The sequence below is a fragment of the Pleurodeles waltl genome, chromosome 3_1 (assembly GCF_031143425.1).
Source record: "Pleurodeles waltl isolate 20211129_DDA chromosome 3_1, aPleWal1.hap1.20221129, whole genome shotgun sequence".
NCBI lineage: Eukaryota > Metazoa > Chordata > Amphibia > Caudata > Salamandridae > Pleurodeles > Pleurodeles waltl.
The window spans coordinates 1758412893-1758430121 of NC_090440.1; positions in this window are offsets into that span (position 1 = coordinate 1758412893).

Genomic DNA, 17229 nt, shown 5'->3' on the forward strand with positions numbered 1-17229 from the left:
TCTGGGGTTGGTACTCTGGGCACTTTAGAACTGCTGATCACTACTGAAAGGGCAAGTGTTCCCTGTGTAAATTGCAATTATGATTGGTTATCCATGATTGGAATATTTAATTTACTGGTAAGTCCCTAGTATAGTGCACCATGTGTGCCCAGGGCCTGTAAATCAAATGCTAGTAGTGGGTCTGCTGCACTGATTGTCCCAACCACATGAGTAGCCATGTAAACGTGTCTCACATCTGGCATTGCAGTGTCTGTGTGTGTGGTTTTAAACTGCCATGTCAACCTGGCAAGTGCGCCCACTTGCCAGACCCAAAACGTCCCTTTTAGTACATGTGAGGTGCCCCTAAGTTAGCCTCATTGGCAGGGCGCAGTATACTTAAAAGGTAGGACATGTACTGGTGTGTTGTATATGTCCTGATAGTGAAATACTGCTGAATTAATTTTTCATTATTGCAAGGCCTATCTCTCCCACCGGTGAACATGGACATTGCCTTGAAATATCTCTAGAGTGTAATTTCTCATTGGGAGCAGATAGAGATCTGCAGTTTGGGGTCCCTGAACTCACAATTTAAAACATACATCTTTTAGCAAAAGGTGTTTTTAAAATGCATGTTTGAAAATGCCATTTTTAGAAAGTGGGCATTTTCTTGCTTAACCATTCTGTGCCTTTGCCTGGCTGTGGAATAGACGTCTGAGTCAGGATGACAGTTGGGCTGGTTGTGAATTCACTCTAGACAGTCACAGAAAGGGAGCTGAGGTGTGATGTGCATATCCCGATGGGTCTTCCTGGGCTAAAGTGGTAGGAGGAGCTGACATGTGCACCTGAATAGGGCTGTGCCTGTCCTTACACAATACAGTCTCCAAAGCCCTAGAGTGTGTCTGGGCCCAGAGCAGGACATGCAGGGACTTCTGCACTACAAAGACATTCCTTTGAAGTTTGCCTATTTCCAAGACAGAAATGAGTATAAGTATTGGACATAAAGCCCCAGACTTTTAGAACACTCCTGAATCAAGAAGAGACTCTGCCAAGGAGAAGAGCTGAATAGCTGTGAGGAGGAGTACAGTTCCTTTGTTGTGTGTGCTTTGCTGGGTTAACCTGAATTTGCTGCTTCTGCTTTGGAGAGGACAAAGACTGGACTTTGCTGTGTATTCTGCTTGTGAAGTTTGTTGACTTGGACTGAGCTTGCTTCCTGTTAAAAGTCTCAGGGACATCAATGACTTCACCTGCCAGCCCCTGGGTTCTCTTGCTGAGGACTCTGTCTTGCCAGGCGGTGCCCACTCCAGTTCCTGGGTCCTTGGGAGTGAAGGTTGGCAGAAAAACAAGAAACAAGCACACGGGCTCCAGACGACTTCAGAACCGGCACCACTGCCTGACTCCATGCCACTGCCTGTACCTGAAGCTGGGGTCCACGCTGAAGTGCGATGACCACGACTGACACCGCAGGCCCGTTGCCTCCACAGCACCTCTGAAGTCCTGCAACATCGTGAGTCCCAAGTGCTGTGTCCCCGACGTCCATGATACCCAGCTCCGCCGCAGCGCCTGTGGCCCCATGATGTGACTGCAACACTGTCATTGTCAATTTTTATTGATCAGTTAATTAAAACCATTACAAAACAAAAACAAGCATTTGCAATGCAATAGATCTTGCATTTGTGATCATTTGAGCTATTGGTGTTGCTTATGTTATTGTATTATAATACAAATGGTATTGTGATCATATAATTGTATGTTTGCTGCAACAAGTAAGTGTAATTTCAGAACATACGGTATTTTTTTAAAATTTAGATTTTATTTATTTTTTAGTATATATGTATATACATATATATATATATATATATATATATATATATATATATATATATATATATATATATGCAGTATTTTAATTTTGGTGCACATTGTTTATTTGAATAGCAGTAAAAACATTGGTCTAAATATAAAGCATGTTCATTTATCAGTTTATATTGAGAACATTTCTTGAAGAATGTCTTTGATGACTAGATGACATCTAGAGAATAAAAAAAACTAAAAGTGTGTGTGTAAGAGAGTTATTGCTGTGTGTAAGGTGTGTGAGAAAGAGAGAGAATTCTGTATGAATGAGAGAATTTAATAGAGACAGAGAAAAAGAAAGACAGAGTGTGTAAGTAAGAGAAAGTGAAATACCGTATGTGTGTAAACGAAAATAGTATTTGTCCGTAAGAGCGTATATATGTGAGAGAGTGTATGTGTGTTATGAGTACCAATATAACAGCAAATAAACTTTGCATAAGATCGCTGCAAAATATTTAGGGGGTTATTCTAACTTTGGAGGAGGTGTTAATCCGTCCCAAAAGTGACGGAAAAGTGACGGATTTACCACCAGCCGTATTTCGAGTCCATTATATCCTATGGGACTCGTAATACGGCTGGTGGTATATCCGTCACTTTACCGTCACTTTTGGGACGGATTAACACTCCTCCAAAGTTAGAATAACCCCCTAAGTCCCTAAAAGTGGGCCAACCGAAGTGAAATGCATATGCGCTCAATGTTGTATTTAAACATGTCTCGAAATTTACTAACTAAATCTGTGCATACCTTACAGAAAACACAAATAGCTCAATGTTAAATGTAGGCATTATTTCCAATTTTAAAACTGAAAATGTGCAAACACGATATAAAGGCAACCTATACCCTGCTAGATTTACAAACGTTTATAAAATGACTAAACAAAAATAAGGACAAAGTCTGGAGCGGTGTGAAATTGTTAAAAACTAGGCTGTATTCATTAAAGATCCCACTCGTCTTCAGTGAAGAGAGAATTAGCATAGTTGTAAACATCACCATCAGCATCCACATCTGCTGTGTAGGTTCTTGATAACGATCTTTCAAGGTATGCTAATTCTCTTGCAACTGAAGCTAAGCAATATCTTTCTCAACACATCAACAAACTACTGAATCCTGTCTAGCCACTGCAGACTCTTTCTTTGTGCCTAAATTGCTTTTGTTCCTTGGAAAAAACTAGCGTCACACGCCTTTAAGGATCAAAAGTAACTTTCAAAGGCTTCAGACTATCATGATGCACGTCAATAGACTTGCTTTTACAGGTTGTGGTAATAATAAAAGATTATCAAAAACTGTGCAATACTGGTGCCTAAAAAATAACTGAACCACCATTAGTAATTCAATAAAAATGTGCCTCTGCATAATAGAAGGCTGAGTTGTAAATAGGAGTATTCTAAGCTGTGCAAACGCTAAACTAAATACAAAGTTGTCACTATTAGGCTTTCAATAAATGTTCATATAATAAACAGGCACAGCTAAACCGTAATAAACAGGCACAGCTAAACCGTAACATGTGTTATTTTAAGCTGGGCAGAAGTAAAGTAAAAGTTTACAATAGCACTTGTCGTCTTCTAAAAATGCCAATACATACACAGATATTAAGCAAGCACAACTAAGCCTGTACTGGCAGTGTTTGAAATAGGGTTAGTGTATTACTAGAGCTGTGCTGACACTGTCAAGATTTGTCAATTTACAGCACATAAACTCTGCATAATATGGCAGCAAGGCAATTAATAACAGAAACTGTGCAAACACAAGATCAAAGGCAAAGTGCGTGCTGCGGTATTAACCTGACATCGTTAAAACTTCGAATAAGCTATATTAATGTCTCTGTGAGTGATGTGGGTGAGACAGTGCATGTGTGTGTAAGACAGAACGCATGTGTATTACAAAAAGGATGTATGTACGTGAGTGATAGCTTGTATAAGTAACACGGCGTATGTGTGTGTGAAAGAAAGAGAGAGGATATAGTGAGAGAGAGAGAGACAGTGTGTATGTCAAAAAGTTAGTGAAGTGTGTGACAAAGGGAAAGAGAGAGAAAGAAAAAAATAAAGTGCTGTAGAAATGAGAAATCGGGAAAGAGACCAAAAAAATAAAAACAGTTTGTGTGTGAGATAAAGAGAAAAAAAGATTGTGTGGGAGAGAAGATGTGCGTATGTATGTGAGAGAGCGTGTGTGTGTTAATAAAAACAATATAAGCACGGAACCTTTGACTAATATAGCTGCAAGGTAATTAATAATAATTAAGACTGTGCAAACGCAACGAAAACAAATGCATACACTGCTATATTTAAGCAAGTTTTTAAGTTTACTAACCTAAGTAAAACTACAAACACTAGATGAAAGCTAATACACGCAGTGCTATATTTAAGTTCGTTTTAAAAATTAATAAACCAAAAAAAAAAAAACACGATGTGAAAAGCAAAGCCCACAGTACAATGTTGACCTGACATGGTGTAAACGTAAAACAAAATACATCTGAATGTCTCTGTGAGTGATGTGTCTGAGACACAGTACGTGTGTGTAAAAAAGAGCGCTTCTGTGTGGGAGAAAGATGTGTGTATGTGCGCGAGAGCGTGTTTGTGTAAGAAAGCATGTATTGCAAAATAATTAATTATAACCAAAACTGTTCAATCATTGAATAACAATAAAACAATGTGTGCACTGTTATTTTAAACACGTTTTAAAATGTACTAACCAAAGCTGTGCAAACACAAGTTAAAGGCAACGCGCAACCGGCGCTTCACAGACTGATCGCTACAGTGCGACACAAATACAAAAAACAAAAAAGTTCCACACACATCTAAAAAAGGAAACCTTTGTAAGAAGTTTGTACTTGGTCGCTGCGCTTTGGGAGGGATAAACACAAAGGGAGGCATGACAAATGCATGCCAGAAACCAATAGCAAACAAAGAATATAATTATAACAAGCCACAGCCAATAACAAGCCAGTAGGTGGGCATAAAGCCCACAGAGCAATTACAACAGTCCAAGAGACAGCGCATGCGCCCTGCCTAGGCTAGACCTAATTAAGAACACTGTACCATAAAAATTAAAAATGAAGAGAACGAGGCAGAAACAATTAAAATAGGCTAATTATTAACATTTATAGCGGGAATGCTTTCGCACATTTAGGTTCTTGTGCCCTGCTATAAGCCCCAACTGACTGGGCTAATAGCCCCCTGAGAGCTGTCACATATTTTGCACATCTTGCCAGAGCCCAGGGCGTCGCATGTGAAAATCAAATATTGGATACCTCCAAGCAAGACAGCGCCCCCTGAGCCAAAGCTACTGGAATTACTAGCTGTCTTCTTTCGGCTACTAGTTTGGGACATCAGCACAGAAGCTGTAGCCAGCTTTCTTGATGGTAAGAGCAGAGCCTACAGGAGCTTTTATGCCTGTGTGCAGGCCATGAGGAATTAAAATCCTTGATTGGAAGGACTAGCGTTCACATGTACAGCATTTGATGCCGCGTTCCTGCATTTATAGCTTCTAGACGGTATGGTTGAGGGGCTCCGATCAAATAGGAATCATTTAGTACTGGCACTGTTGTTGGTGATTTAATTGTCTGAATGTCAAGCTCTCTTGAGAGTGACTTTGCTCTTCTGTTAATTGATGTTTTCCAAGCACTGTAGGTCACCGTGTCTGCCAGCTGAATGGAATCACCTGTTTCAAAGGTCTTCTGTGCTTTGCTTAAATGCGTGTGCCACAGGTTGCTAGGGGTTTCAAAAATCATTCTCAAGTGGTGTTTTAAAGTGAGCAGATTAGCCTTCCTGAGACTGATGTAATATTTCAGGATGGTGGCATGACAGTCTATCTGCTGTGACATTAGGCCCATTTCAAATCCATTTCCAATCTGAGCCTGGTGTGATGGGTATATTTTGGTTGTTGCAAAATGTTTAAAAATGCTCTGCAATGGGCTTGTTCTATGGTGGATTCCAAGGACCCCATAAATGCCAGGTGGCCATATTGCAGGGCAAAGAGTAAGGTTGCCTTTGTTACCCTCAGTATTGGAGCAGCCGAGGCACTTCTGAGTTGGTTATTCAATTTGGCGAGTCCATATGTGACGGCAGTAGCTTTGTGTCAGATTACGCATTTCTGTGCCCTACGGTATTGTTTTCTGTGAACCACACCCCAAATAGTTGTATTTCCTGGCTGTGTGGATGATCTGGCTTCCCAGTTGCCGGGTTATGATTTTTTTGTTCCTATACCTTCCGAATATAAGGACTTTGGTTTTTTCCTGATTGACCTGCAACTGATTGGCCTTGTTAAAAGTGTTCAGGGCGTTTAGAGCTCACTGTAGTCCAGTTTTTGTGCAGTCCATTATCACGATATCATCAGCATACTGGAAGATTTGGAGTCTTGTGAGGCCAGTCCTGGGTAAAACCAAACTGCTGGCCTTTAGGTATTTCTCCAGGTCTGCAATGTACAAATTGAACAGTAGTGGAGCCAAAACGCATCCCTGCTTTAGGCCTTTGTTAGTTTCTATTTTCCTTGATAGTGACCCTGGCCCTGTAAGAACCGGACCCAAGTGTGGGAATACAATGAAATGATGGCTTTTAAGAGCTGTGGGGGAATGCCCCATGATGACAGCTTCTTTCACAGCGTTTCAGGATCTACTCTGTCGAAGGCCGCACTATAATCAACAAAGCAGCACAATAGCGGCCGATGGGCGATGTTGGGTGCTTGGTGCTGTAAGTATCCTAGTGCCACGATGTTGTCCACTGTAGAGGCTCCTGATCTGAAGCCGGATTGGAAAAATGGCTGAATTTGACACTCCCGTACCCAGGCTTCCAGTTGGTCCAACAGTAATTGTGCGTACATTTTTGCCTCCACGTCCAGGAGAGCGATTAATCGATAGTGTGCAGCTACTGAGCGGTCCCCCTTTTTATAGATTGGGCACAGTATAGACCCCCTCCAGGATTCAGTGGACAGGTAATATGTGATGTTAAAAATCTGTGACAGCCTCTCTGCTCAATCTGATGGAGAGCATTTGAACAAAGAAGCAGGTAAGCCATTAGGTCCTGGGGCACCATCCTTCCTAGTCCTCTTTATGACGTTCTCTGTCATACTAATGGAGAAAGGCGTAAAACCAGTAGCTTTTGCAGCCTGCATTGCAGCTAACTGGTCTGCTTCTCTCTCTTTTTGTTACTTGGCTATAGAAGAGGAATTATCACTTTGGGGTGTGGTTGGTCACTGAGGCCCTCATTTCATCCTCGGCGGTCTCCTCCAGAGACCGCCGAGGTTCTGCCGGGCCGAAGACCGCCAGAGTTGGTGGTCTTCCACCAACCATATTATGACTGCTGGCAACCCTCCACCCTTTTTTGGACGGAGAGCCACCAGCAGCCATACTGGGGGTCGACGGTGATGTGGAGGCTGCTCCACCGTCACCACCACATCATCAGAACACCGCCCACCGTAATACGACCCAGTATTCGGTGTGGCGGTGTTCTGGTGACGGGGTGCTGGCGGCGGAGCAGCCCCCATGGATCCCGTTCCCTCCCGGAGGATCACCGGAGCAGGAAAGGTGATCGTCCGTTAGGGGAGGGGGTGGAGGGGTATTGTGTGGTGTGTGCGTGAATGGGGGTGTGCGTGTGAGTGTGTAGAGGGGTTGTGTGAGTGCGTGTATGCATGCAGGGGGTGTAATGTGTGTAAGGAAAATGTAACATGTATGTATGTGTGCATGTGTGTATGGATGTGCACGTGTATGTGTGTGAGTGGTGTGAGCGTGCGTGTAGGGGGGTGGGGTTTCAATGGGGGTGGGGGGGTGGAGGGGGGTCCTACTACCTTTGGGGGGTGGTAGGGGGGTCGTGGGTGTTGGGGGAGGACTCAGGGGAGGGGGAGGGGGAAGGAGGAGACCCAAATCAGTGCCAGGGAACAAATTTTCTGGCACTGATGGTGCATACTGCCATGGATTTCGTGGTGGTAGAAAACTCCAAGAAATCCATGGTGGTATGCGGGGTCCTGATACCGCCGGCGGTCTAGTGACGGCCGCCGGACCGTTGTCTCCAGCCTGGCGGTCGTTACCGCTGTGGCGGACGGTGCGGGACATTGACGGTTTGGCATATGCCAAACGGCCAATGTCATAATGGGGTGGTAATGACCGCCGGCCTGTTTGCGGGCTTACCCCCCTTTTTCCACCGTCCGCCAGGGTTGTAATGAGGGCCTGAATCTTGTCCGGCTATTGCGGGCAAAGGCTAATGCTAGTTCAGTGGTTGTGTACAAATGTGTAACGTGCAAGACCCATGCTGACTCTGATACACCATTCTCTCTTGTCTTATGACTGTTTCTTAGCTTATTTACATGGTCCTTGAAACTGGCATGGTTTGGGTCTTTTAGGAGCTGAAATAAGGTGCCCCATTCTTTCCTGTCTTGTTCCCCCTTTACCTCCCATATCTGTTTCTTGAAGGACCTTCTGCTATTTGTTACCTGTGTCCGGTATGGGTTTTTGCTTGTGCCTGCGTAAGGCTCTACGAAGTGCCCGCCTTGTCTTCAACACATTTTTGTCCAGTTGGAGTGGTATACTTCTTCGGATGGGATGGAATACACAAGCACACCTTGGCTTACCCAGCAACATATGTAGATCACCTACCGACTTCATCCACCATTCAAGATTTGGGTTTGGTTCCCGAAGCTTAGTTTTTAACCATAGAAATTATTTTAAATGAATACTGTGGTCTCCATTTTGTTCTTCTCACCAGGTGTACTTGTTCTATGTCCATTTAGGCTCCTACCACTGCATACAGCTCTGTGCCTGAGCTCGCAAATCAATTCTACATTTCAGGGGGTTGTGGTCACTCTCTGCCCTCTCAGTGATTAAGTGACTAAGGCCCTCCTTACAACCCTGGTAGTATATGCCACCTATCGCTGTGCTGATGGCCACCAACATACCGTGACCGCGGCAGTAATCTGCCACAGGTATTAGGACCCACACATAGAAACCTGCCACTATACATACACCTACACAAGTCCGCCACACCAAAGGTCAGTGATAAACTGGCGATAGCAAAACCCACACTGTTACGCCAACAGGAATACGCCCACAGTATCACGACCCACGAATCACTGCGGCGGTCTTTCAATCTCGGTAAATTATTGGCGGTACATACCGCTGCGCTCAAAATACACACACACTTACAAAACCACACCACATTGGACAAATCTAACTACACACACCTGACACACATACACACACCACACCCACACACTCACACCCTCACACCACTATAAAATACACACCCACATTACCCACAACCCCTTCCATGAAAAAAAAGATTGCGAACAGAGAGAGACAAACAAGGATCACCCACTCAATCAGAGGCACAGAACACCATCACCCATACACCATTCACACACATCACAGCATACACCACAACACATCACCCCACACATCACCCCACTCTTCCTCACACATATCACTCCCACCACATCGATGGCACCCCAAAGACACCCCAGGTTTTCTGAGGAGGAGCTAAGGGTAATGGTGGAGGAAATCATCCAGGTAGAGCCACAGCTATTTGGATCACAGATGCAGCAGACGTCCATTGCAAGGAAGATGGAGCTATGGCGGAGAATAGTGGAGAGGGTCAACACCGTGGAACAGCACCAAAGAACCAGGGATGACATCAGAAAGAGGTGGAATGACCTACAGGGGAAATTGCGTTCAGTGGTAGCAAGAGACCAGATTGCTGTACAGAGGACTGGCAGCAGACCCCCTCCCCTCCCCCACAACTAACAACATGGGAGGAGCAAGTCTTGGCAATCATGCATCCCGAGGGCCTTGCAGGAGTACCAGGAGGACTTGACTCTGACTTTTTTACCCCCCACCCTACCTGCATGTCATCAATAACTCCTACCCCTACCCTCACCCCCATCACCTCACATATACCCCACTATCACAACCCACCCATCCCATTACCAAGACCTGCATGCCACACCAATGCATGGACCCCCATCGCAGATCTGCATGGACACCCATCACCCCAGCATGCGTAGTAGAGAGACTCACCCAGCTCACAAAGTCACCACTCACACAAGGCCAAGCCAACAGGGAACTCACAATCATAGATGGAAACATACCCATGCACAATATGGCCCACTCAGATACATCAACAATGCATTTGCATCCCCACAGGACCCCTACTCAACGTCACCAGAGAGGAGGTGCCAGCTACATCCAGTCCCCCCCCAAAGAGACCCACAGTGATGACAGCAGCTCTGCACACCTGGATCAGGATGACCAACCTGGCCCATCATGGGCCTCTGGACAGTTGGTTCCACTGCCACAGTCCCAACCGCCAAAGAGCCTCCCCCCTCAGGAAACACCAGCACAGCCCCCACCCAGTTGGCCCATTCCACTGCCCCAGGACACGTCAGTCAGCAGTGTGTCCACCACTACAAGAACCCCAGGCAACCTCACAAACTGAGGACGATCAGGGACCTGGGGTCAGTGACAGTGGGCACACGGTACAGGGGACAGAGGCACAGGACAACAGGGAAGCTGGGAGGACTGCTGTGCGACAGAGGGAGGACAGGCCCAGGGAGCCCACTCTCCATGAGGCACTCTCAAACATCCTGGGAGCATACCACCATTCCCAGGAGATCATGGGCCAGATACTGGCTAAGTTGCAGGAGACCCGGCAGCTGCAGGAGGGACAGTACCTGGGGATCAGGGATTACCCAACAAAAATATACACAATCCTGGTCACCACTGCAGGGGTGCTGGATGACATGGGCAAGACCATGAGGGAGGCATTGACACAACAAAGGGCGCCTGACACTAGCCAAACTGAGGAACAGCCTTCCACTTCGGCCGGTGCTAGTAGACTGGAGGCCCCGCCACAGGACCAACAGGCCACCAGCACCCCAGCCCCTGCAGAAGGAGAACCACCCCGCAAACGGTCCCTGCGATCCAGGCAGAAGACAGAGAACATTGCCAAGACCCTGCCAGGAAATAGGACACTCCTGATAGTAACCCTTCTGTCCCACTCTGTTACCCTGTCCACCTTGAACTGCCATTGCTACCCTTCCTATGCTCCCTTGGACAATGCACCTGTGATACCAAGAGACTGGACTCTGCCCTGGACTTTCCTCCACCATCACCCCAGCCCCTTGCACATACACCTATACCTATTAGCACCTAAATAAACACCCTTGAAACAAATACCAATCTGGAGTCAGTCTAATGATTCACAAATGTATTAGTACAACATTATCAAATCATTGCAATGTATATGTACAGTGAAATATACTACAGGATGACCTTTGGTGGGCAGCAGTACATATAGCAGGAGCCAGAATGGGGCACAGCGATCTGAAACTAGAAAATCCAAAGGGAACAGTCAGTGGCCATAGACATAGGGTGAGAGGCTGCCTTGTACAATGTCAACAGATTACTGAAATGTTAAGTGGAGTTACAGTCTCTTACCTGTGTGTCACTGGAAGTACTGCTGTATTATATTGGTTCTGTTGTCAACATCTTCTTCCTCTGCCTCCTCTTCATCACTGCCCACAGGCTCCACTGCTACCACAAGACCATCTCCAGGCACATCCTCCTGCAGAAAAGGCACCTGGCTTCTTAAGGCCAGTTTGTGAAACATGCAGCATGCATTGATGATCTGGCACACCTTCTTGGGTGAGTAGTACAGGGAGCCACCTGTCAGATGGAGGCACCGGAACCTAGCCTTCAGGAGGCCAAAGGTTCTTTCTATAATCCTCCCTGTACGCCCATGTGCCTCATTGTAACGCTCCTCTGCCCTTGTCCTGGCATTCCTCACTGCGGTCAGTAGCCATGAGAGGTTGGGGTAACCAGAGTCACCTGTAAATATAGGGTGACAACTGTTAGACACACACTAACCCTTAGGGGCAATCCCATACCCTGACATCAACATATACTGGTTGGGGATCTTTGGCTCACCTATTAGCCACACTCGGTGCCTCTGGAGTTGGCCCATCACATATGGGATGCGCTGCTCCTCAAGATAAAGGCGTCCTGCACAGAGCCAGGATATGTGGCATTCACAAGGGAGATGTACTGGTCCGCCAAACACACCATCTGCACATTCATTGAGTGATAGCTTTTTCTATTCCTGTGAACCTGTTCATTTCTCTGGGGGGGGACAAATGCTACATGTGTACCATCAATGGCACCAATGATGTTGGGGATATGTCCAGGGCATAAAAGTTAGCCTTCACTGTGGCCAAATCATCCACCTGGGGGAACACGTTGTAGCTGCGCATGTGTTTCAGCAGGGCAAACAACACTCTGGTCAACACGTTGGAGAACATTGGCTGAGACATCCCTGATGCCATGGCTACTGTTGTTTGGAAGAAACCACTTGCCAGGAAATGGAGCACTGACAGGACCTGCACTAGAGGGGGGATTGCTGTGGGCTGGCGGGTAGCTGACATCAGGTCTGGCTCCAATTGGGCACACAGCTCTTGGTTTGTTGCATGATCAAGTCTGTATGTGATGATAATGTGTCTGTCCTCTATTGTCGCAAGGTCCACCCTGGGTCTGTACACAGGAGGATGCCGCCATCTCATGTAATGCCTCAGCAGTTCAAGGCTATGGAAGAGAACAGTGAGCAGAGGGTCATATTTCCACATCTTTTGCACTAACGTTGAATAATTTACTTTACAGAAGCAGTATGTGAACTCGAGAGTCAGTTGATGTGCCAATGTCTGCTGTGACGCAGTTAGGTGCCATGCCCTGTGCCCCCCTGAAATGGCGGCTGCCTGACCTGTGAGGAGGGACAAGTGGAAATGAGGTAATTGCGCTGGCGTTGTGCGCCGTCGCAATAGGTGGTCGATGTCCGGCGCGCAACTTTGCATTGGTTATTATTGGGCCCCATGGGTTCCAGGAGCCAATGGAGATGTACGCTGGCGGTGACGGTATGCACCGCTGTGGACGTAACCGCCATTTTCTAACTATTCATTCACTTGCTACCTGACCTTCAACAGGAGAGGACCTACACTGCAAATGCTGCTGTGACCTGTGTCTGGAAGGGACAATGGCTCATGTGTCTGTGGAAAGGACCCCTGCCTTCTCTGTGGAGGAGGTGGAGAAACTGGTGGATGGGGTCCTACCCCAGTACACATTACTCTATGGTCCTCCAGACAAACAGGTGAGTACACTGTGCGCATGATGCGTGGGCCATGAATGTATGGAGTGCTGTGGATGTAAGCCACATGTTGGGGGGTGCTGAGGCGTCCTGGCCAGAGTGCAGCATGTAAGGTGGTCAGTGTATGTGCGTCAGGGCATGGGTGGGAAATGGTGGGCAATGAGTATGACGGTTCGGACGGGTGAGTGATTTCCTTTTCTGCTGTCTTTTCCCTCCAGGTCAGCGCCCACCAGAAAAAGGGTATTTGGCATGCCATCACCAAGGAGGTGCAGACCCTGGGGGTCTTTCACAGGCAGAGTACCCACTGTCGCAAGAGATGGGCGGACCTGCGCTGCTGGTCAAAGAAGACGGCGGAGGCCCAGCTAGGGCTAGCCTCCCAACATGGAAGGGGTGCCCGCCGCACCATGACCCCCCTAATGTTCTGCATCCTGGCAGTGGCCTATCTGGAGTTGGATGGGTGCTTGTGGGCATCACAGCAGCCACAAGGGGGTGAGTACAGATTCAGAATCATGACTTTGTGCGTGTTAAGGTGTTACCTGGGTGGGGGATGTGGACTGTTGGTGCGCCTAGGCCAGGGCAAACATGCACTCCTACCCCAATAGTGTAAGTGGCCATATACTACTGGGCAGGGTCCTGTGGGGTTCTGGTGTGCAGATGCTGGCGTTAGGCATTGCACACCATATGCTGGTGACTAGCTGTGTAACTGGTAGTGCATGGCCTAGTGCATAGGACCTAGTGCATAGGGCAGCTCCCTGTGTGTAGTGTACGCCAACAGTGGTTTTGTTGCTGGCATTGACCAAGTGTATCCTCTGTCTCCCCCCCTTTTTGTTTTGTCACCCTGTCCTTGCGTGCATTAGCATCATCTGGCAGAGGAGCAGAGGCACCGGCGACGGAGGGAGCTGCATCCCACATGAGCCTGGAGGCTGAATCCACCGAGGGTGAAGGCACCAGTGGGAGGGAGGGCAAGGGGAGCACCACGATGGGGACAGGAGGGGAGACCACAGACAGCGACTCCTCATCTGATGGCTGCTCCCTGGTGGTGGCAGACACCTTTGTGCCCGTCCCAACTACAGGTACAGCTGCCACCCCTCCCTACCAGCACGGCCCTCCCAGCAGCCCCTCAGCGTGTTTCCCGTGCCCGCTCACCCAGGAGGGTGGGCATCTCCTTCGCCCCAGGCACCTCAGGCCCTGCCCCAGTCAGCCCTGCTGCCCTCAGTGAGGGGGCTATTGACCTCCTGAGATCCCTCTTTGTAGGGCAGTCAACCATTCTGAATGCCATCCTTGGTGTCGAGAGGCATTTGCAACAAACAAATGCATACCTGGAGGGCATTCACTCTGGCAGCCCAACAGAGAGCATTTCAGGCTCTGGCCTCAGCACTGATGGCAGCCATTGTCCCTGTGTCTAGCCTCCCCCCTCCAGCTTCCTCTACCCAGTCCCAATCCCCTCAACCTCAGCCTATCCCAAGCACACCTTCAGACCAGCATTCACCCAAATCAACACACAAAAGTGGCTCTGGAAAACATAAGCACCACACTTCATCTCACAGGCACTCACACAAGCACCATGCACACACACCAACATCCACTGCCTCCACTGTGTCCCCCTCCTCCTCATCGTTCACCTCCCTCCCAGTATCATCTCCACTCACACCTACATGCACTACATCCTCATCCACTACCTCCATCACCAGCACGCCCATCACAACACACCCCTCACTGGCAGTCACCACACCCATGCACACGTCCCCTGTGTCCTCTCACAGTGTGTTTGTGACCCCTCCTTCCAAAGTACACAAACACAAGCACCCACCCACCCAACAGGCATCCACCTCACAACAGCATCCAGCCCATGCACCTTCACCCAAACTCAGCAGACAGACAACTCCTACAACCACTCCCTCTTCCTCCACTCCCAAACCCTCTCCATCTTCCCGTCCCCGTGTGTCTAAAAAACTTTTCCTGGCTAACGTTGACCTCTTTCCTACCACTCCCCCCGTCCTTCCCCTCGGGCCAGGGTGTCCAGATCCCAGGCCAGCACCTCAGCCACCAAGTCGGCATCCGCTGTGGTACCTGCAACTCCCAGAGGATCACAGGGGGCACCCGTCAGGCCAGGTAGTGTGCCACCGACCCCTGCAAAGGACCAACCCATTCCACCACCTGCCAAGGTGAAGAAGGGGCCAGCATGCAGCACGGCCAAGGAGCACGACCCACCCAGCAAGGCCTCCTCCAAAACTCAAGCTGCCAGTGTCAAGTTCCCAGCAGCACCTGCCAAGGTGAGGAAGGGGCAGAAAAGCCAAGGCAAGGCACTTCAGGCCTCAGAGGCTCCAGGTGAGAGCCTGGTGCCCACCATCAGAACCGACAGCCCCGCCACCTGTACTGCGGCAAGAACTGCCACAAGCACCGCCGCAAGCACCGCCACCTGCACCGCCACCTGCACCACCACCTGCCCCGCCACTGCCACCACAACTGTCAGCAGCAGCATCCCCAGTGGGCAGCCGTCCGAGGCTGCAGGAGACAGGCTGGTGCCTCCCTCCACCACTACTAGCACCTGCACCACGGACAGCACTGCCAGCATCCCCACTGCTGGCCCAGCCGCAGGCACTACCACCTGCACCGCCACCTGCCCCGCCGCTGCCACAACAACTGTCAGCAGCAGCATCCCCAGTGGGCAGCCGTCCGAGGCTGCAGGAGATGGGCTGGAGCCTCCCACCACCACTGGAAGCACCCCCACCAGCACCAGCACTACCACCAGTATGCAGCCTTAGTCGCCGCAGGATGAAGTTTGGCCCTGCCTGCATGGAGTATCATGCTACCTGTTCTCTGCAAATATCGTGCCTCAGACACCCAGGTGAGGGAATGTGAACTGCCACACCCCAAGTTCAGCATCACAGGGCACAAAGCCCCCTTCAGAACCAGTGGGGAAATGCATCCACTCCCCCTATCCTTGGCAGGATGAAGCACACTGGGCACAAAGCCCCCTCCAGAACCAGTGGAGAAATGCATCTACTCCCACTATCCTTGGCAGGATGAAGCACACTGGGCACAAAGCCCCCTCCAGAACCAGTGGAGAAAGGCATCCACTCCCCCTATCCTTGGCAGGATGAAGCACACTGGGCACAAAGCCCCCTCCAGAACCAGTGAAGATGCCACCCCCTTGAGAGACTGTGGCCTTGCAGTCCCCAGGACCATGCAATGGGCAACCCACCCACTTGAGAGTCTGTGGCTTTGCACTCCCCAGGAGCAAGCAGTGTGCAACCCACCCACTTGAAAGACTGTGGCCTTGCACTCCTCAGGACCAAGCAGTGGGCAACCCACCCACTTGAGAGACTGTGGCTTTGCACTCCCCAGGACATCGCTGTGGGGATGGAGCCCCCACGAGAAGCAGTGGCGTAATACCATCTTCTGGCTGAGGTGCCCCCCCTTCTCTGTCCCCCTGAGGTGCCTGTGTGTTTTCGACCTTATGCCATGGCAGTGTTCTCTCCGTATTGAGGCAGGAGTCAAGTGAGGGCTTGGCACATGATTTTTGGCCCAGTGGGCCACAGACATATGCAAAGGACAGTGTACGACCTTCTGTACATATTGTAAATATTTGTATGTACTGTTTTACTGTTTGTTAAGTATATCTGCCTATTTCTATAATATCACTGATTTAACTCAATTCCTTTTGTCCTTGTGTTCTTCCATGGGTTAATGGGTTGTAAATGTAATGTTGAGGCATGTGTTTGTGTGTATGGTTTTGGGGGTGAGGATAGGGGAGGGGGTGTTGCGTGTGTGTGTCACTCTCTTTTTCCTCCCCCCTCCCCTGTGTGCTAGGTGCAGTACTCACTGTGGTCGTCGCCGCTGCCGCCTCCTGTGAAATTCCTCATGTATGAGGAGGTAGACCAGCATGGGGAGGACCTGCAGCTCAGTCTCAATGGCGTCCTGGTTCTTCGTTGATTGTCGGAAGGTGAGTGGTTTCCCGTCCAAAGACTGTTTCCACCGTGCTTTTGATGGAGTTGGTACTGCCCCAGAAAAGCTGTTGGATTGGCGGGTTGTGATAGTGTGGGCGGTACATTGTCTTCCGCCTGTCTGTTGGCGGTGACCGCCGCGGTGTTTGTTGCTACCGCCGTGGCGGTCGGTGTGTTGGAGTGGCTGTCTGTGTTGGCAGTTTCCACCGTGGTCCTGATCCCATTTTTGTTACCGCCGGCCTGTTGGCGGTATTACCGCCACTTTAACACCGACCGCCAGGGTGGTAATGTGGGCCTAAGTCTGTGCTTGAGCTTTTCTGAGAGGTATACATAATGA